Genomic DNA, 22970 nt, shown 5'->3' with positions numbered 1-22970 from the left:
TCTCCGGCAAACAGCATCTAGATGCTCTCAGAGCTGCCAGAAACAAGTCTCTGCAGACTGCTCAGCACTGCACCAATCAATACTGGTTAAAACTCTGCTGCTGAATCCGGGGATGCTAGAGGGATGTATGAAGGAATTAAGAAAGCAATGGGCCCATTAGTAACTAAATCAGCACCTTTTGAAGACAAATACAGGGGTGATCATCACTGAACCTAACAAGCAGATGGAAAGGTGAGTGGAGCATTACCTTGAACTCTACATAACGGAGAACATTGTCATTGAAGTAGCTCTCAGTGCCATTCCAGACTTCCCTATCATGGAGGAACTGGACAGTGAGCCCACCATAGTCGAGCTCAACAAGGGCTCAAAACATGCGTGATGCAAACATTGTCACCTTGTACAAAATTAAGGGGGATCGCAGTGACTGCAGCAATTATCGGAGCCAGCTACTCAGTTCCACTCACCTGCTCGATCCCTTTCCTCCTGCAAGTTCCTTTGCTTCAAGTATCCATCCAATTTCCTTTTCAAATCTTTGATTGTCTCTACTTCCACCACACTCGTGGGTCAGGACATTACCACTCACAGCATAAAAAAATTCCACCTCACCCAAGGATGGGAAATATTTATATCTTCTATATTTAGCTTATTCTCTATCTCTACGAGAATAGAATGGCAGTCAACATGAAAGGGAACCCAAAAATCTTTGAGCAGTATATAAATAATAAGCAGGTAGTAAGCGGTGGAGTGGGCCCCATTAGGGACCAAGAGGGTAATATATATTTAGAGCTGCAGGGCAATGTTAATCTAGTTAATGAGTACCTTGTATCAATGATCACTAAGGAAGTGGAATTTGACAAAATATCAGTAGAAGTGGAGAGTGTAGAGGCAATGGAGAGGGTACAAATTGAGAGAGGGAGGTACTGAAAAGGCTGGTTATGCTTCAGGAAGATAAATTACCTGGTCCGGATGGCTTTCATCCCAGATTGCGAAAGGAAATGTGGATGCAGATAACAGAAAGGCTTGCTATAATCTTCCAATCTTCCCTGAATACGGGGGAGGTGTCAGAGGATTAAACAGTTGCAAATGTGACACCCTTATTCAAGAAAGGGTGTAAGGACAGTCCGGCTAACTACAGGCGAGTTAGATTAACAGCAGTGGTGGGTAAGGTTTTAGAAAGAACAATCAGGGAAAAAATGAACAGTCACTTGTAGAGGTTTGAGTTAATTGAGGAGAGTGAGCATGGATTTATACATCGGAGTTCATGCTTGACTAATCTAACTGCATGTTTTGATGAAATAACAGAGAAGGTTTATGAAGGGCATGCAGTGGATGTTGTTTATGTGGATTTTAAGAAACGACACATAAAAGGGTGATTGAGGTTCATGGAATAGGAGGGTCAGTGTCCAATTGGATAGAAAATTGGCTTAAGGACAGAAAACAGCAAGTCGTAATAAATGGTTCATTCTCAGACTGGAAGGTTGTCGACAGTGCTGTTCCCCAAGGGTCACTGCTGGAACCACTGCTTTTTATTTGCTACAGATAAATGACTTGGATCTTGGAATATGGAGTAGAATCTCAAAATATGCCGATAACACCAAACTTGGAGAAGTGGCAAACAGTGAGGATGAAATGAACCACCTGCAACAAGACAGTGATCGGCTAGCAGAAGGGGCAGACAGGTGCAGATGGATTTTAATAGTGACTAGTGTGAGGTGATGCATTTTAGCAGAAGGAATAGCGAGAAGCAATATATACTTAATGGCACAGTTCTAAAGAGTGTGCAGGAATAGAGGGACCTGCTCACTGTCACGTGAACTTCTTGTTGTATGGCTCTCAGATTTGTAATCTTCACTGTACTGGAGTGAGGTGACATCTACTGGCAGGAAGCAAGAACTGCAATCAAGCAGCATAAACTCCATAGTCTGTCAGGGTGAAAGAAACATTGCAATGTGAGGAAATAGTGAATGGGTTTGATTGGGTTGATGGAGACATGATTCCACTTGTGGTGGAGTCCAAAGCAAAGGCCAGAAATATAAAATTGTCATTATTAAAAGGTATGAGGAATTCATGATAAATGTATTTAGGTAGTGAGTGGGTGGAATCGGGATAGAATAGAAAGTGAGATTGGGTGGACAGAAGCAGTGTGAAAGGATGGCTCAAACAAAAGGTTAACTCTGTTTCTCTCTCCACAGATGCTGCCAGAGTTTCTGAACATTTCCAACACCTTCTGTTTTTATTTCAGAATTTGCAGGATGTTGCTTTGCTCTGAAAAAAAAATGGATGATCGGCTTTGGCTGCCAGTGAAATTCCACAGGAGCTAAAAGGAAGTTCTGATATCAGTGGCATGTTGATCTAGGGGTATGATTCTTGCTTAGGGTGAGTGATTAATTAATGTGTGAGAGATCCTGGGTTAAAATCCTGGACAAGCGCTTCTTCTTTGGTATTTTTAGTTTAAGGTCATTGATTGGTTTCAGCCTTGCAGAAGGCGGACTTGATTTCCATATGGAGCCTGCTTGAGGACCAGAGAGCTGGATTCAAAGAGCTTGATTAACTAAATGTGCAGATACCCAAGTGGGAATATAAAGTTGTTGCTGTAATTGTGACCTGACTCCAAAAACAACAGGACTGGGTTCTGGACTGCAATGGAATGGAATTCTTCAGTGTTTCTGTTGTTTGGCTTGCATTGACTCATCGATGTTCTCGTTTTTCACTTTGTCGATGCCTTTGAATAATTGTGGATCCTTCTTCAGAGTGTCTTCTTTCACCAGGTAGTTCTGACCTCTGATGATGATGATCGTAATGAGCTTCAGCTCACTGATAGTTTTGGAACTGAGCAGATTTCCTTGGCCTGAGTCTACAACATGGAACTCAGTCTGACATGTGGACCCATGGGACGATTTGAATGCCACCCCTGCGTTGAAGAATACAGTTGCATCCATCCAATAAGAGACCGAGTAGAAGTGACAGTTCAGTCAGTCAAACATTAAACTTTTAATTACAGGGTGGTGAGTTTGAGTGCCATTTTGTGTTTCCCTTTTTTAAGGCTTCATTAGCAGAGAGTACAAGGAGTGTTTGAAATGAAATTCAGCAAAAATATGAGAAAGTCTCACTTTGATTCGGGACTCTTATCTCTCTGCAGCATCTCGCTGTGAACGATTGAACTTCATCTCATTTCATTCCCAGCTCGGGGTCAGTGCGGCTCAGTGGGACTTCTGGCTGTCTCCTGCTTCACAATCCATCAGTGCTGAGAAAGCAATGGGGAATATTATTCACGGCTCTGTAACCAGAGGACACCGATTTAAGGTGAATGGCAAAAGAACCAAAGGCAACATGAGGAAAAACTTCTTTTGCACAGCGAGTGGTTAAGATCTGATATGCACTGCTTGAAAGTGTGATGGAGGCTGATTCAACCATGGCTTTCAAAATGGTATAAGATAATTATCTGAAGTGAAAAAAATTGCATGTTTTCATGGAATACATGAGTCTGTGGCATGAGCTGAGTTGCTCGTGCAGAGAAGCAGCACAAGCACAATGAGCTGAATGGCTTCCTTTTGTTCTGTAACTATTCTATGATCTATGATTCTTTTCAGAGTGAAATCAACACTCACATACAAGAAACTGACAGGTACAATGTAAACCCCACACTAACATACCAGCGAATGCTAGGGACAGAGTAAAACCACTCAGTCCTAGACTAGAAACTGACAGGTACTTTGTAAACTTCGCATTACCAGACAAGAAATTGACAGATACAGTGTGAAACCCACAGTCACTTAGCAGCAGTTGGCAGGTAACGTGTAAAAATCTTTCTTTCATATCCCAGCTACAAGGTACAAAGGAAATTAGGTACAAACCCAGGCTCACACTTCAAAGACTGAGAGATACAGAGCAAAACACATACTCACCTATAAGTACAGAGAATAAGACACACTCGGAGGAGGTGCAGATTAAAGACACATGCATGTAACAGAAACTGATAGGGATAGAATCAAACCCTTTCTCGCTTCTCAGAAACTGATAGATCTAGACAAAAGCTGATGCTCACATACAAGTTGTTGAAAGATATGTGGTGAAACTCACAAAGCAATAGCAGAAACAAACAGGTACTGAATAATACCCACAGTCACAGACCAAAAACTGAAATATACTGAGTTAAACACCACTTTCTCACACCAGAAACTCATGGCCACAAAGTGAAGCTGACTCTATCCTCCCAGGCATTGACAGGTGCAAAAGAAAACACTCACGACGATTCCAGGTCATGAAATGTATGCAATAAAACCTATCAGCTGAAAGAATAGCATTAATGACAGGTGTGGTACCCAGAATGCTCAGCGGCCTAGAATCCGCCCTATCTGTGACAGGAGCGGGGTGCGCAGGCGCAGTAGAGACTGCTCTGTCAGCAGCTGGAGCTGCGGGTTCGGAGTTGGAGCGAGATATTCACAAAGTGCGAGAAGACTTTGTGGGCTCACACAGCTGTAGCAGGGCCTCAGGGCCACAATAACATGGAACAATCCCATCTGTATCCCTGCGGATGGCGGTGGTGAAGCTTTTCCCGGTGAGGCTTCCCGAAACCACGTCAAAAATGGATAAGAATTGGGGACTGGGCAGGGAGCGTCTGGAGATGGATAAGAATTGGGGACTGGGCAGGGAGTGTCTATAATTGAATAAGAATTGGAGACTGGGCAGGGAGCGTTTCTAAATGAATAAGATTTGGGGACTGGGCAGGGAGCGTCGATAAATGCTTAAGAATTGGGGACTGGTTAGGGAGCGTTTTTTTATTCGTTCGTGGGATGTGGGCGTCGCTAGCTCGATCTCAGCTCAAGTAATGTGTCCAGTTCTGGGCACCAGGCTTTAGAAAGGACATCAAATCTTCTGAGACAGTTCAGAGGAGATTTACTGGAATGATACCAGAGATGAGGGGTTTCAGTTCTCTGGACAGGCTGGTGAAGCTGGGATTGTTCTCTCCAAAGTAGAGAAGGTTAAGGGAAGATTTAATAGAGGTGTTCAGAATCATGAAGGATTTTCATAGGGTAGAGAGGAAGAAACTGTTTCCACTGTCCTGGGGGTCAGTAACCAGAGGACACAGATTTAAAATAATTGGGCAAAAATGTCAAGGGGAGGTGACGAAAGATCTTTTTACCCAGTAACTGATTCGGATTTGGAATGAATTGTCTGACAGGGTGGTGGAAACAGGTTCAATTATAACTTTTATATAGGAATTGGACAAATATTTCAAAGTGAAATTCTCCAGGATTATGGGGAAATAGACAGGGGGTTGGACTAATTGCATCTTTTGTCAGAGAGTCAGCAGAGGCACAATGGGGCCGAATGGCCTCCTTCTGTGCTGTATGATTCTATGAACATACGAACGAGGAGCCGGAGTCGGCAAGTCATCCCCTCGAGCCTGCTCTGCCATTCAGTACAATCATGGCTGATCTCATCACGGCAGTTCTTGTTTCTTGCCAGTAGATGTCACTTCACTCCAATACAGTGAAGTTTACAAATCTGAGAGAGACACAACAGGAAAGAATTGTTCACATTATAGTGAATGTGTGGGAATTAGAAATATTAGGAGTGGAGACGAGTTATTACTTGTCTGCTCGATCCCCATTGCCCTGTAAAATTATTTCCTTCAAGTGCCCATTCAAATTCCTTATGTAATCCTCGATTGTCTCCAATTCCACCGCCCTCATGGGCAGCGAGTTACAGATCATCACCAATCAGTGTAAAAAGGTTCTTCCGCACATTCCCCCTGTATCTCCTGTCCAAAACCTTCAATCTGTGTCCCGTAGTCCTTGTACCAATAGTTAACGGGAACAATGTTTCCTTGCCAACTTATTTAAAACTGTCATAGCCGAAAACACATCTATCAATTCTCCCCTCACTCTCCTTTGATACAGGCAGAACAACCCTAGATTTTCCAACCTAACCTTGTAACCAAAATCCTCCATCCCTGGATCCATTCTGGTGAATTTCCTCTGCATCCTCTCAAGGACCCTCACATGCTTTCTAAAGTCTGCTGAGCAGAACTGAAAGCAACACTCCAATTGGGGCCTAACCAGAGTTTTATAATGGTTCAGCATAACTTCCCTGCTTTTGTACTCAATGCCTCTTTTTATAAAGCCCAAGATCCCATATGCTTTGCGAACCACTCTCGCAATATGTCTTGCCACCTTCAAAAATTGATGCACATGAACCCCAAGTCCCTCTGAACCAGCACACTCTTTAGAACTGTGCCATTAAGTATATATTGCCTCTCCCTATTTCTTATGCCAAAATACATCACCTCACACTTGTCACTATTAAATTCCATCTGCCACCTGTCTGCCCATTCTGCTAGCCTATCACTGTCCTGTTGCAGGCAGTTCATATCATCCTCACTGTTTGCCGCTCCTCCAAGTTTGGTGTCATCGGGATATTTTGAGATTCTACTCAATATTGCAAGATCCAAGTCATTTATCTTTAGCAAAAAAAGCAGTGGTTCTAGCACTGACCCTTGGGGAACACCACTGTCGACTATCCTCCAGTCTGACATAGAACAATTTCATAAGACTCGCTGTTTTCTGTCCTTAAACCAATTTTCTATCCAATTGGACACTGACCCTCCTATACCACGAACCTCAATTTTGTTAACCGCCCTTTTATGTGGTACCTTGTCAAACGCTTCCTTAAAATCCATATAAACAACATCCACTGCATTCCCTTCATCAACCTGCTCTGTTAGTTCATCAAAAAATGCAGTTAGATTAGTCAAGCGTGAACTCCCATTTATAAATCCATGCTCACTCTCCTTAATTAACTCAAACCTCTCCAAGTGATTGTTGATTTTTTTACCCTGATTATTCTTTCTAAAACCTTACCCACCGCTGCTGTTAATCTAACCAGCCTGTCGTTACCCAGACTTTCCTTACACCCTTTCTTGAATAAGTGTGTCGCACTTGCCACTGTTTAATCCTCTGCTACCTCCCCCGTATCCAGGGAAGATTGGAAGATTATAGCAAGCCCTTCCGATATCTGCATCCGCATTTCCTTTCGCAACCTGGGATGTGAGCCATCCGGACCAGGTGATTTATCTACCCTAAGCACAGCCAGCCTTTTTAGTACCTCCCTCTCCTAATTTGTTCCTCTCTCCATTGCCTCTGCTCTCTTCACTTCTGCTGATATTTTGTCAAATTCCACTTCCTTAGTGATCACTGATACAAAGTACTCATTAAGTAGATTAACATTGCCCTGCACCTCTAAGCTTATATTATCCTTTTTGTCCCTAATAGGCCCTACTAAACTTCTTACTACCCACTTATCATTTACATGCTGCTCAAAGATTTTTGGGTTCCCTTTCATGTTGACTGCCAGTCTATTCTCATAGAAATAGAGAATATGCAAATATAGAAGATATAAGTATTTCCCATCCTTGATGAGGTGGAACTTTTTTATAAAAAGCAAAATACCGCGGATGCTGGAAATCTGAAATAAAAACAAGAAATGCTGGAATCACTCAGCAGGTCTGGCAGCATCTGTGGAAAGAGAAGCAGAGTTAACGTTTCGGGTCAGTGACCCTTCTTCGGAACATTTTTATGTTGTGGGTGGTAATGACTTGGCCCACGAGTGTGGTGGAGCAGAGACAATCAATGATTTGAAAAGGAAATTAGATGTATACTTGAAGGAAAGAAACTTGCAGGAGGAAAGGGATCGAGCTGGTGAGTGGAACAGACTAGATTGCTCCGGGGAGAGCCAGCATGGACGTGATAGGCCAAACGACCACCCTCTGTGCTGTAAATGACTCTGTGTTGTTTCTCAAATTCAATCCACTGGTGCTTGGTAAATAATCTCAAAGTAAATTGTGCAACTGGAAAATCAGAACCAAGGCAAAGGACGCATAAGGAAGCAAAACTGCTGAAACCCAGGATTGAACCAGGGACTTTTAGATCTTTAGTCGAACACTCTCCTAACTGAACTATTTCAGCCCTACATTAACAGTGGTTTGGTGTCCTTGTTTTGGAAGAAAATACATACATTCAAGTTTTCCAAAAAATTAAAGAACACAACATGTGAGTTATATTCCCCATTGCTTTCTCAGTACTGATGGATTGTGAAGCGGGAGACAGCCAGAAGTGCCGCTGAGCCGCACAGACCCCGAGCTGAGAATGAAATGAGATCAAATTCAATCTTCCATAGTGAGATGCTGCAGAGAGGTAAGAGTCCTGAATCAAAGCGAGACTTGCTCATTTCAAACACTCCCTGTACTCTCTGCTCATGAAGCCTTAAAAAAGGGAAAAACAGAATGGCACTCAAACTCACAACCCTGCCATTAAACGTTTCATGTTCGACTGACAGAACTGTCACTTCTACTCGCTCTCTTATTGGATGGATGCAACTCCAACGCAGGGATGGCATTCAAATCCTCCCATGGGTCCACATGTCAGACTGAGTTCCATGTTGTAGACTCAAGCAAAGGAAATCTGCTCACTTCCAAAACTATCAGCGAATTGAAGCTGATTACAATCAACATCATCAGAGGTCAGAACTACCTGGTGAAAGAAGACACTCTGAAGAAGGATCCATAATTATTCAAAGGCATCGACAAAGTGAAAAACAAGAAAATCGACGAGTCAATGCAAGCCAAACACCAGAAAAACTGAAGAATTCCATTCCATTCCAGAACCCAGTCCTGTTGTTTTTGGAGTCAGGTCTCAATTACTGAGACAACTTTATATTCTCACTTGGCTATGTGTACATTTTGTAAATTTCAATTTTGTCGACAAGCTCTTTGAATCCAGTTCTCTGATCCTGAAGCCAGCTCCGTAAGGCTGACACCAATCAGTAACATTAAACTAAAAATGCCAAGAGCTCATTGGTGATTTGAACCTGGGGTCGCTCACACGTTCATTAATCACACTCCTTAAACAAGAATTACACCCGTTGACCAAGGAACCACTGACTGCAAGGTGTTGTATTAGCTCCTGTGGAATTTCACGGGCACCCACAGTGGATCATCCAACCCATAATCCTGAGATTAAAAGTGTCCTGTTCCACTGACTGAACTGTCACTTCTACTCTGTCTCTTATTGGACGGATGCAGTTGTAGGCTCCACCCCCGGGTTGGCAGTTTTTTCTCCATGAACCAGCTTCTTCTCAATTCCCAAATTTATCAGTAAATCCACTGACAAAATCTCCAAAGTGTGATATATTCCTCTCACTCCTCGATAATAAAATTTCGATCTCTTTGCTCTTTTTACCTTCCAAACATTGATATCCATTTTGCTCAGCATTTATTTCTCTCTCCTTTTTATTTATTTCATGCATTTTCTTAGAAACATTTCATTTCAATTATTTCTGGGGCAAGAAATGAACAGAAGAGATTTGCTGCAATGATACCAGGGGTGAATGATTTCAGTTATGTGGAGAGATTGGAGAAGCTGAGGTTGTTCTTCTTGGAGCAGAGAAAGTTCAGAAGAGATTTGTCCAAGGTGTTCAAAATCATGATGGTTCTCAACACTTTAAATCAGGAGAAACTGTTTCCTGTGGCAAAAGGGTCAGTAAGCAGAGGACACAGATATCAGGTGATTGGCAAAAGAACCAGAGGTGACACGAAGAACCATTTGTTACACAGTAATGTGTTGTGATCTGGAATGCACTGCCTGATTGGGAGATGAAAGCAGATTCAATCGTAACTTTCAAAAGGGATATGGATAAATGCTGGAAGGGAAAATGTACAGGATTGCAGGAAAAAGCCAAGCAGCAGGTCTAATTGTAATTTGTCTCTACCAAAGAGACAACACTGGCATGATGGACCAAATGGTCTCTTTGTTCGTCATTCTGTGATTCCATAGACATCATGTTACTAGAATTCCCTCTGACCTGGAAGAGAATCAAACCGAGATTCGAGGTATTGTAAACACCACCCATGCCATGTTGTTTATTCTCTGTTTTTCACATTGGCTGCTCCTCGTTCTTTATGTGTTTCCAGCCTGGTCTGCTCCTCTGACCTTCATTCCTGACACTCTATCGACCGTGGCTGACTCATTGTTTGCAATGTTGTGTAATGGTGACTTCACCTTTAAGAAACTGTACCTTTTAAGAGACCAAGCCACTGATGCAACAGATGACATCATCATACATATATAAGGAGACACCATTTTGAGAGACACATTCTACACATGGCTTGTAGAGAGCACACACACACCAATGTGAAAAAGACCTGGGACCTGTGATCATGCCATGTAGATAAGAAAGACAATAAATACTGTTTGTATTGAATCTGAATATAAAGCCTGGGGTCATCATTTAATGTAGATGTAAGAACACAGCACAACACTATATTTTTCTGACATTGAGGATTAAAAAGAAGTAATCACACAGACAACCAGGGACATACAGAAGACTTACATTGACAATTCCAGACTTAAATAAATAACAATCATCATGTGCGCACAACAACAGCCAGTCTTTCCAGCCTTTACAGAGACAGACAGCAACCCAGGGCCACACTGGAGCAAATGGTTCACAAGACTTGAACTCCTAATGATGGCACTCGCTAGCAATACACCCCGAAGAAAGAAAGCGTTACTCCTACACTCTGCTGGACCAAAAGTTGACAATACCTTCAATATACTCAGAGACACTGGAACCGATAATGATTATGATGTAGTGAAGCATTGTTCTAACAAGATATTTTCAAGCAAGGGCAAGTCCTCACGTTGAAATTTATGTTTCAGACAAGCCAAACAATATGGTGCGAGTCTGTTGACCACTACATGATGAGACTCAGAAGTCTGAGAAAGAGGCAAATAACGTGACGACGAGATTCCCCTGAGAAACACACAAAACACAAGGACACAGAGGAAACCCAGAGCAAGGTCTGAGGCACGTCAAGGAAGACCAAGACAGAAATCACAATCACATTCAAACATCCAATCATTGCAGTGGTGAGGATCCTTATTACAAAACTTGTCCTTCGAGAGGGAAGAAGTATAAAGTCTGCAGAAAAATGGGACATTTCACTACAGTATGCTGATCGAAGCCTGCAGGAAACATTCATAGATTTAAATGCCAGAAGAAAGATTACATATTTGCAGCACGAGAGAAGATTTTTGTTGCTCACGACCACAAGTCCCGACACGCGCCCATGTGTGATGTGTTCATAGGTAATTCGACAATATCTGCAGTAATTGACTCGGAGCAATGATCAACATAATGGATACTCCGACATTCCACAAGTAACAGAGAAAACAGAAACTGCAATTGAACAAGCTGATATCTAAAATCTTCTCCCATGGATCAGATACTCCTCCACCAGTCCTAGGGATCATCCAAGTTACTTTTAAATCCTCCCAGGGGTCCACATGTCAGACTGAGTTCCATGTTGGAGAATCAAGCAAAGAAAATCTGCTCAGTTCCAAAACTATCAGCAAGTTGAAGCTGATTACGATCAACATCACCAGAGGTCAGAACTACATTGTGAAAGAAGACACTCTGAAGAAGGATCCACAATATAGACAAAGACATCGGCAAAGTAAAAAAGAAAACTTTATTTTAGTTTGTTCAGTTTGTTTCTACTGTGCCTACCCACTGTTTTTTTTTCATGTTTGTGATTGTGGCTGTTTTGTTTTCAGTCCATTAACACCCTATCTGCACTAATGCTTTGTCTTTCAGCACACCATTAACATATTGTTTGCCTTTTTTGGTCAACTATTCTGTGGCCTTGTCCTATCTACACCTTCTCCTTTGTCATCTCTTGCCCCACCCCCGCTTTACTTGCTTATAATCTTTTACATTTCTAATATTTGCCAGTTCTGAAGAAGGGTCACTGACCTGAAACGTTAACTCTGCTTCTCTCTCCACAGATGCTGCCAGACCTGCTGAGTCTTGTCAGCACTTTCGGTTTTTATTTCAGATTTCCAGCATCCGCAGTATTTTGCTTTTAAGAAATTCGATGAATCAGATTCCTTATTTATTTCTGACAAATGATAGATTTGAGTTAGGTAAGGTACCAAGGGTTACAGAAACAAGCAGGCAAATGGTGTTAATATACAGATCAGCAAATATCTAATTGAATGGTGGAAAAGACTCGAAAGGTTGAATGTCCTCGTCAAGTTCCTATGTTTCTCTTCATTGCCCAAACCCCAACAGTAAACGTCTTTGTTCTCTCCATAGACGTTGAATGAGCCATCGTGTGTTTCCAGTGTTTTGACTTGTTTAAAGGTCGGTTTTTGGGATGAGCCGATGGAATTTAAAACTGATATCCGGCTTCAAACTGCTATTAACCGAGGCCACGCCATTGTCGGATCATTTAATGATCACTCAAAATTCACCTCAGACCAGTGTTAGTGTGCAGCTATGAGAGGGGATTTATGTACAGTCAGGGCATGGAACAGCAGTGAGACCAGTGTTAATGTGCAGCTCTGAGAGGGGATTTCTGTACAGTCAGAGCAGGGAACAGCAGTGAGACCAGTGTTAGTGTCCAGCTATGAGAGGGGATTTCTGTACAGTCAGGGAATGGAACAGCAGTGAGACCAGTTTTAATGTGCAGCTATGAGAGGGGATTTCTGTACAGTCAGAGCAGGGAACAGCAGTGAGACCAGCGTTAATGTGCAGCTATGAGAGGGGATTTCTGTACCGTCAGGGCAGGGAACAGCAGTGAGACCAGTGTTAATGTGCAGCTATGAGAGGGGACTTTTGTACAGTCAGGGCAGGGAACAGCAATGAGAACAGTGTTAATGTGCAGCTATGAGAGGGTATTTCTGTACAGTCAGGGAATGGAACAGCAGTGAGACCAGTGTAAATGTGCAGCTATGAGAGGGGACTTTTGTACAGTCAGAGCAGGGAACAGCAGTGAGACCAGTGTTAATGTGCAGCTATGAGAGGGGACTTTTGTACAGTCAGGGCAGGGAACAGCAATTAGACCAGTGTTAATGTGCAGCTATGAGAGGGGATTTCTGTACAGTCAGGGCAGGGAACAGCAGTGAGACCAGTGTTAGTGTGCAGCTATGAAAGGGGACTTTTGTACAGTCAGGGCAGGGAACAGCAGTGAGACCAGTGTTAATGTGCAGCTATGAGAGGGGACTTTTGTACAGTCAGGGCAGGGAACAGCAGTGAGACCAGTGTTAATGTCCAGCTATGAGAGGGGATTGTTGTGCAGTCAGGGCAGGGAACAGCAGTGAGACCAGTGTTAATGTGCAGCTATGAGAGGGTATTTCTGTACAGTCAGAGCAGGGAACAGCAGTGAGACCAGTGTTAATGTGCAGCTATGAGAGGGGACTTTTGTACAGTCAGGGCAGGGAACAGCAGTGAGACCAGTGTTAATGTCCAGCTATGAGAGGGGATTTCTGCACCATCAGGGCAGGGAAAAGCAGTGAGACCAGTGTGAATGTGCAGCTATGAGAGGGGATTTCTGTACAGTCAGGGAATGGAACAGCAGTGAGACCAGTGTTAATGTGCAGCTATGAGAGGGGATTTCTGTACAGTCAGGGAATGGAACAGCAGTGAGACCTGTGTTAATGTGCAGCTTTGAGAGGGGATTTCTGTACAGTCAGGGCGGGGAACAGCAGTGAGGGAGAGAAGCTGTCGGTATCTGGGCAGGGTCTGAGTTTATCGAATAGTATCAAGAAAGAGCAATTATATTGGGACTGGGTTGTGTTCTCTCTCACACACAGACAGTTACTCTCCCTCCCTCTGTCTTGCTCTCTCTCACAGACACATACCCATTTTTTTTCTCTCTCTTGCGAACTCTGTCTCATACTCTTTCTCTCTGCCCATTTTCCAGTAGAAATAGAAAGCCTTCTACTATTTTGGAAAATCTGGAGTTGTTCTTCTTTGGGAAGAGAAGGTTGAGATGAGATTTGATAAAGGTGTTCAAAATCATGAAGGGTTTGGATAGAGTAGATCGGGAGCAACTATTCCCATTGGCAGAAGTGTCAAGAACCAGAGGGCACAGATTTATGGTGAAAGGCCAAAGAACCAGAGGCAACATGAGGAAAAACTTTTTTATGCAGCGACTGGTTAGGATCTGGATTGCACTGCCTGACAGTGTGGTGGAGGCAGATTCAATCATGACTTTTGAAAGAGAATTTAATAATTATCTGAAGAAAAGAAAATGCAGGGTTACAGGCAAAGGCGGGGGAGTGTGACTAGCTGGCTTGTTCTTGCAGAGAGCTGGCATGGACACAAAGGGCTGAATGGCCTCCTTCTGTGCTGTAACCTGTCTATGATTCTATGACTCTAAGCCGAGAGATTACCAGTGCCTGTGAGTGCCTCAAATGTCTGCAGGCGGTGAACCAGCCCACAAACCAAGGAATGAAACAGTAATTAAAGTTCAGAAATCCTAAGGTATCAGGATGTGGGAGGGACTATTGCTCTCAGCTTAAAGTATTGATTTCATTAATTGAATATCCTTAGTGTCCCAGCTCAGTGTAATCCTGAGCAATAATTGCCAGCAGGTTTTTGAAGTGACAATTAAATGAGGCCCTGTTGGTGAATGTTAAAGATCCTCCAGCGCTATTGAAAGAATCACAGGGAATTCTCGCACTGTCCTGACCAACATTCCTGACTCAGTAACATCACCTGAAACAGCTGAACACAAAGAACTAACTGAAGGGTCAAAGTGTAAAGGAGAAAAACCAAACCCGTGTCAACTTCACACAGGAACCCATCGACCATCAGAAAACACACTTCATGAGCTGCAATGTCTGATCATTGAGTCACAGGTATCTCCTCCTGCCTGGCTTCGTTCCGTGTGGGAATGGGAATTAGAATGTTTCAGCAACTCATGAAGGTATCCCCGGAGCAGTTGAAACAGCATTCCCCGTGTTTCAATAAGAAATTCTGATCTGAAATGAAGAAAAAACAGAAAATGCTGGTAATATTCAGCAGATCTGTCCATCGCAGGACTGATACAAGCTCAATTCTCAATCCAAACAGTGAGCGATCCAAACACTGAGACAGAATAAGAACAGAGAGAGAAAAAACAGGTTAACTGTGCTATGAGAGTAAAAGCAGGAAATGCTGGAAATACTCAGCAGGTCTGGCAGCATCTGTGTATAGAGAGAAGCAGAGTTAACATTTCAAGTCAGTTACCCTTCATCACAGCTGACAAATATTATAAATGAAAAGGTTTTAAGCAAGTAAAGCTGGGGGTGGGGCAAGAGATAACAAAAGAGGTGTTGATTGGACAAGGTCACAGAGAATAACTGACCAGAAGGGCATGGAACAAAGGCGAACAGTGCTGAACAGTGCTCAATGGTGTGCTGAAAGACAAAGCGTTAGTACAGAGAAGGTGTGAATTGACTGCAATGCACAAAGCACTCCGAACACAAACATTAAACATTTTTTTAAAAACAGAAACGATGGGTAGACACAGTAGAAACAAACTAACCAAACAAAAAAAAAACTGAAATAAAATAACCAAAGAAAAAAGAAAAAAAACTAAACATAAAAAAGTGTGTTGGAAGGGTGTGGGGGGTGGGATCCGTCATGCTCTGAAATGATTGAATTTAATGTTCAGTCCGGCAGGTTGTAGCGTGCCTAATCACTGACCTGAAACGTTAACTCTGTTTCTCTCTCCACAGATGCTGCCAGACCTGCTGAGTACTTCCAGCATTTTTTGTTTTTGTTTCAGATTTCCAGCATCTGCAGTATTTTGCTTTTATGTTATGAGAGTACTTCTACTGTTTTTGTAAACATGTTTTAAATATGTAAAGTTGACTTATGGACACTGATTCATGTGGAATCTTGAGGAGATTCCTCCAGTCCCATATTCAAGGAGGATTGAAAGATTGTGGTTCGAGTCTCCGCTATTTCCAACCTTACCTCCCTCAGCAACCCAGGATGCAGCCCATTCAAACTGGGTGACTTTTCTACGGTGAGAGCTGCCAACCTTGTAATTGTCTCCTCTTTATCTATTTTCATTCCGTCCAATTTTCTCACTTCCTCCTTCTTTACTGTGACATTTGCAGCATCCGCTCATTTTGTGATGACAGATGAAATGTACTTAATTAGTACCTCAGCCACACCCTCTGCCTCCACAGGATCTCCTAATTGACCCACCCTTTCATTGACTGTCCATATGTTGGGAAAAGACTTCAGTGTTCCCAGTTATGTGACCAGCTAATCTTTTCTCATACATTCTCTTGCTGATCTCATTTCCTTTTTCAGCTCTCCTCTGTACTTTCTGTATTCTGCTTGTTTCTCTACTGCATATGAATCCTCACATGATTTCGATATTAATGATTTTTGAACTATTTTGTTGAAGGATTTAGTTTTGTAAATTTCTCCCTAGCTCCCCTCATGGTCAGGCAGAAAGTTTAACTGCTGTGTTTTCAAACAGCAACAGCTTTATTTGAAAAGCTATTGGGACAGGATTCCGGGTTTAATTCCAGTCACAAATCTGGTTCGGATGTCTTGTGGCTCCAGCTGTCACATGACCTGTCAGAGGATGACCTCATAATTGACCCAGTCATGGAGCTGTGGGTTGATGTTTAAATTGCTTCAAAATAATTTTCCAGAAGGACAATTGAAATGAATCGATATATAAAAGGTAGATTTTGTGAATTTGTGCTCCCAGTGGAAATTCCTGCAGTCTGCTGGTTTTCAGATCCCCAATTCCCCACAGGAAGCTCTGTGCTCGGAGTCTACATTCATTCTAACAACATTACACAGAATCATTTCATGGGAGACCCCAGTGTGAATTGTAGACAGGTGGGTCAGTTTTAACTTTCAAAGTAACACAGAAGCAAAATACTGCAGACACTGGAAATCTGAAATAAAAACAGAAAATGCTGGAAATACTCAGCAGGTCTGGGAGCATCTGTGGAGAGAGGAACAGAGTTAACGTTTCAGATCTGTGATCTTTCATCAGAACTGGGCTGAAATTGTTTGTGGAACAGACACGATGGGTCAAGTGGCCTCTTTCTGTGCCTTAAACTTTCTCTGACTCTGTGATTCAATTAGATTGTGGAATCAATTTCAGGGTCGATGACATTGCACTCTGTAAGGATAGGAAGATGGAGATTATTAAGTGCAGTGCAATAATATAGATGCTTTTACATTATTTTAATCGAAATTGATTTAAATTTTGTGCTCACGAATCCTATCTTTTGATCACAATGACACTGATAACAATGGAAAAAGCAAGACTTGCATTTCACGACCACAGGACGTTGCAAAGCCTTTTACAGCCAATGAAGGACTTTCCAAGTGCAGTCACTGTAGTCATGTAGGAAACATGGTGGCCAATGTGCGCACAGCAAGCTCCCAGAAACAGCAATGTGATAAAAACGAGATAATCTGTTTTTCAGTGACGTTGATTCAGGGTTAAACAATGACCAGCACCCCAGAAATAATTCCCCTTCTGTTCTCTGAAATAGTGCCATGGTACCTTTAACATCCACCTGAGAGGCCAGAGGGATCCTCAGTTTTCTGTCTCATCTGAAAAACAGCATTTCTGATAGTGCAGCACTGCCTTAGTACTGTACTGGAGTGTCAGCCATTTTTAAAGGGCTGTTAGTCGTACTGTAAAATATTTAAAGGAAGATTAAATGAAATGAAATAAATACATTGCTTTTGCCTCTCTCCCATCCCCCCAATAACAGTTAAATTAATTATTTGCCCTTCCCTCCCAAAACCTACCTTTACCATCTGACCTTCCGCCCAAAACTGCATAAACTGTAAGCTATAACCCTTCCCACCATCCCCTACACCCATGACATTAATTTGACTCCGTCCCCCCTCCCCCACACTGAGAAACTTACCTTCTCCCCCCTCCCCACCAGTGTTGCACCTCATTTGCCCGGATGGGGCTCCGAAGGCACGGCAGTGCCGGCCACTGGGCTGAAGATCGCAGCAGGATATCAGGAAGTGATGGGATAATAATTAATGCAGGTTTGTGGTCCCGTTGCCGAGCGGTGGGGGTCCCCCACAAGGCCTCGCCGTCGCCGGCAATATCGAGCCAGGCCCTGCCGGCGTTGATGTCCGTGGCGGGCCTCATCCGGGGCCATCCTCAGGTGGCTCCCACCCCACCCCCACCACAGATCTCGATGTCGAGGGCTCTATAGAATGCAGCCCATTGTTTCTGTCAATCTCAACTTCACAAGGATTTGCCTGTTAATTGCAGAAAAATTAAAGCTCTATAACCTTTTGATAAAAGGGGGTTCAAATCCATTTCCAAACAAATGATAGTTCTCATTGTATCTAGAACATGTTTTCTTACATACAAACATACCAATTAGAAACAGGAGTAGACCACTCGGCCCCTCGAGCCTGCTCCACCATTCAATAGTATCATGGCTGATCTGATTGTAACCTCAACTCCACATTCCCACCTGCCCCCGATAACCTTTCACCCCCTTGTTTATCAAGAATCTATCTACCTCTATCTTAAAATATTTCAGAATTTCTGCCGTCCAGCAACTCTCACTTTATTTCCTGGATTTCACCTAAAAAATGTATTTCCACACTTTGGATATCCTGTACTTCATTAATGTTTTTGCTCTCTGGGGATTTCCCTTTAATTATATTCAGTGCTGGTATTTTACTGCGACACACTGACTGAAACTGTCCTATCTTTCTGCAGGAAAAACACTCAGCTTCTTTGACGAGGCAGTTTTCCCACTTGTGTCTCTCTCGACCACACCTACTGCAATTGGTTGCAGCTACCACTAGATGCTCTTCCCGTCTTTCTTGTCTTTTACCGCTAATTTTTCCTTTTGTTTTCTTAACAAATTCAATTGAGTCTGCAACTCTCGAGATCAGACACTCCCTGTCCCCTCGAACAACGGATTGGTTAAACTTTCTAACCTCTGCTTGTCTGCTCAATTGAAACTCTTTCGTTAATGTGAGACCAGCCCTGGACTGTAGATGATCTGAAAGGGTGTTGTCTAATACTCCGAACACAATCCTGTCTCCATTCAGCTCTTCCCTTAAGTTGCCATATTTACAAACCTCCGTGAGTTTGTACAAGTCATTGATAAATGAATGAATACTCTCCCCTTTCTGTTTTGGATGCAAATTAAATTCAAAGTGATTCCTGAAAATGCAGCGGCCAGCCGACGTCATCAGAGCGCTCCAAGCTGCGCACATGCACAAACAGTCTCCTGCGCTCTGAGATGCTGTGCATCCTCAGCCTACGTCTTCCAGGACGAAGTGGCGCATGCGCGGGAAAACTCTCTACCCCCTCTCAGCCACTCACTCCAGGCCGCTCACTGCCCACTCCTCGCTACCCCGCTCCCCCGCCCTCCAGCCGCTTGCGACCCCACCACCCTCGCACTGCCCTCTCTCCGTCCACTCACGCCCCGCTTCCCCCCCACGTCCCTCCAGACACTAGCTCAAAGCCATGCTTCTTCCCTCCTCTAGGCCTCTCGCTCCTACATTCGATCATTCTTCACCGCACCACCCGATAAAGCAAGGCGAGCCTCGAGGGGTGATGGGGCAATGTTGGAGCGAGTGGCCGAGAGGAGGGAAGCGGCAGAGCCCATGGCCTGGAGTGTGAGCGGCCAGAGAGCAGGATGGGGATGGTGGTGGGCGAAGCGGGGAGTGAGCAGTCAGAGAGTAGGATGGGGGGAAGCGGGGAATGATCGTCCGGAGAATGGGATGGCACTGTTTAGAGGGGATTTGAGGAAAAAATGTTTCACCTCGAGGGTGGTTGGAATCTGGAACACATTGCCTGAAGGAGTGGTAGAGGCAGGAACCCTCACAACATTTAAGAAGTATCTAGATGAGCACTCAAAACGCCACAGAATACAAGGCTACGGCCATGTGCTGGAAAATGGAATTAGAATAGATAGGTACTTGATGGCCGGCACGGACATGATGGCCGAAGGGCCTGTTTCTGAGCTGCATAACTCTATGACTCTATGAAACCTCACTGAATTACAGAGGGTGTGCAGCACTGTCAGAGGTGCTGTCCTTCTGATGAGACTTCAAACAGCGCAACGTTCTCCGAGTATCAACCAAAACATGTCCATTGTGTAGATATGTGCCATATTTGCTTATGAAATGACAGTCACTGCTCCGAAAGTAATTCACTTTAGGTGAATTAAGATGACTTGGTACTATATAACTGGCGAATGCGCAAGAGGGAGCGGGGGACTGTTGGGGGTGGGACGGAGGCGGCGATGGCAATCTTTGAGGGGATTTTTGGGTCGAAGTTGTTTTCTGTGATAAATTGAGTAGCTACATCTTTAATACTGGCAGCTGCCTGAATGTCACAGACAGTGACGTTTCAGTGGAAGAGGCTGCATTTGCGCATGTGCTCGTACAGCGTCACCTGGTGGTTGCGTTGTCAGCAAATGCAGCGTTTTAACTTTGGCTCCACGATGACATATTTTTCCTCAATTAAAATAGGTCTTGAGTGCCTTAATAACTTCTTCACACGAAGCCTACAAACTCCCTCCATGGCAGACAATAATGTACTGACCTGCTCCATGTCTCGCTTCTGCACGAGACCCGATGCAGTACGATACCTTGCAAACCTCTGGAACCATCTCGGCCACTCCTCGGCTTGGTTCAGTCCAGTGACCTTTTCAAAGGTACAGGCAAAGATTTTACCATCATTGCTTTGGTTTACTGTGGCCCCCATATAATATTCTGATATCTGTCAAGGCAATTTATAAGAATCTGACGGTTAAAATAACCTGCGTTTACTCTACACATCTTGCATTGAAGGTTTCATCTACAACTCTCCATGAGGTGCCGTACAGATTATATTACATCACTTCCTGTGATGATGCACATAGTCTATTTATATAATCTGCCCAGTAACAACCCAATGCCCACTCTTATATTATTGTACAGATGTGAGAAAAGCTGAGGATGGGAATGGAACGTCTGAATGAAGATTTCATGATGCTGATGATGGAAATGAGGCTGATCTGTTACCCATTCCACAATCCCTCTTTATTTCTGTGCATGTTTCTCGATGCTGTTTCAACCAAATTGAAAAAGAATCACAAATCCTCCTCTGGAGCCTCAGGTGTCCATTAAGAAAAGGCATGGTGGCCAAGTGGTAAGGCGTCAGGCTCGTAAACAGAAGATCACGGGTTCAATCCCCGTCTGTGCCTTATGATTAGTTTCTCACTTCAAATGTGATGTTTCCAGAAGAGATGTCTGTTGCATTTGTTTCGGCCATCTGGAAATCAGTGTCATGCCACACTTTATCCTGGACACTGGGAAGAACATGAGGAGTAGCCACATGGTCCCTTGAGCCTTCTCTGCCATTGATGGAGTGAAAATAACTGATGTCCAAGCACTGAACCTTATTACTGTGCATTTTCTGGATATTTAACAGAGCTATTCTATTAATCCCACATCCCGCACTCCTGTCCTTTCCCCCATTGCCCTGTTATATTTTCCATGTCAGGTATATATACAATTCCATTTAGAGTTAACATTGAATCTGCTTCCACTGACCTTTCAGGATTGCATTCCAGACCAGAACAACACACTGCTGAAAAAACAATCTCCTCATCACAACTCGAATTCTTTTGTCAATTACTTTAAATGTGTTTCCTCTGGTTACTGACCCTTCTGTCACTGGCAACACTTTCTCCTTCTTCACTCTATCAAAACTCTTCAGGATTTGCATTTCCTGCTGCCTTTGCTGATATAACAAGGCTGAGCACACATCACCAAAAGGAATATGATTGGCTCTGAATCACATTTATCCTTCCTGTCAATCTCATGTGGACCTTGTATTTTCCTGGAACCAAACAACCTGAGCAACAAGTGTGGGTTTCAGTGATTCCCACCGCTCTGAGAGAGAGAGGATGTGATAATGAGCCAGATAGAAGAAAGGAGTGAGATAGAGAGTAAAATAGCCCTGGTCTGTTTCTACTAACCCCCGGCTCCCTACTTAAAATGGCATCATTTTCTCCTGCCTCTCCACATTCTAATCCATTGATAAATGCAATCCTTTCATCTGGAACATAGAACATAGAACAGTACAGCACAGTACAGGCCCGTCGGCCCACGATGTTGTGCCGAATCTTTAACCTACTCTAAGATCAAACTACCTACATACCCTTCATTCTACTATCATCCATGTACCTATCCAAGAGTCGCTTAAATGTCCCTAATGTATCTGCTTCTACTACCACCGCTGTCAGTGCATTCCACGCACCCACCAATCTCTGTGTAAAGAACCTACCTCTGACATCTCCCCGAAACCTTCCTCCATCACCTTAAAATTATGCCCCCTGGTGATAGCCCTTTCCGCCCTGGGAAAAAGTCTCTGGCTATCCACTCTATCTATGCCTCTCATCATCTTATACCCCTCTATCAAGTCACCTCTCATCCTTCTTCGTTCCAATGAGAAAAGCCCTAGCACCCTCAACATTTCTTCGTAAAACATACCCTCCAGTCCAGGCAGCATCCTGGTAAATCTCCTCTGCACCCTCTCTAAAGCTTCCACATCCTTCCTATAATGAGGCGACCAGAACTGAACACAATATTCCAAGTGTGGTCTAACCAGGGCTTTATAGAGCTGCAGCATAACCTCGTGGCTCATAAACGCAATCCCCCTGTTAATGAAAGCCAACACACCATACGCCTTCTTAACAACCCTATCAACTTGGGTGGCAACTTTGAGCGATCTGTGGACATGGACCCCAAGATCCCTCTGTTCCTCCACACTACCAAGCATCCTGTCTTTAAGCCTGTATTCTGCATTCAAATTCGACCTTCCAAAATGAATCACTTCACACTTTTCCAGGTTGAACTCCATCTGTCCCTTTAATTCCTGTTTCCTAATCCATTGATGTTTCACAAAGTACTGAACTGTCCCAATCCATTGATATAACTCAGTCTATAGAATTTCCCAAACCACTGATATTTTCCAGTCCATTGACTTTCCCAATCCATTAATGGTTCCTGACCATTGACATTCCCAATCCATTTATATTGCCTGTGATTTCAAAGCAACTGTGGAATACAAATCGTATCAGTATTATCAGATACATCGAGCCGAGGTGCAATAGCCA

At 43.4% G+C, this 22970-nt stretch overlaps 1 non-coding gene across 1 annotated transcript; it reads left to right on the top strand.

Moving 5' to 3' along the window:
• The first annotated feature begins 20981 nt into the window (after positions 1 to 20981).
• Positions 20982 to 21053, top strand: trnat-cgu (transfer RNA threonine (anticodon CGU)). Its single transcript has one exon. It is a non-coding gene; the product is annotated as a tRNA-Thr (tRNA).
• The last annotated feature ends 1917 nt before the right edge of the window (positions 21054 to 22970 follow it).

This window comes from Heterodontus francisci, chromosome 39 (genome assembly GCF_036365525.1).
Source record: "Heterodontus francisci isolate sHetFra1 chromosome 39, sHetFra1.hap1, whole genome shotgun sequence".
In the NCBI taxonomy this organism is placed as follows: domain Eukaryota; kingdom Metazoa; phylum Chordata; class Chondrichthyes; order Heterodontiformes; family Heterodontidae; genus Heterodontus; species Heterodontus francisci.
The sequence above is the reverse complement of the archived record's forward strand: the minus strand, read 5'-3'. Positions and strand labels throughout refer to the sequence as shown.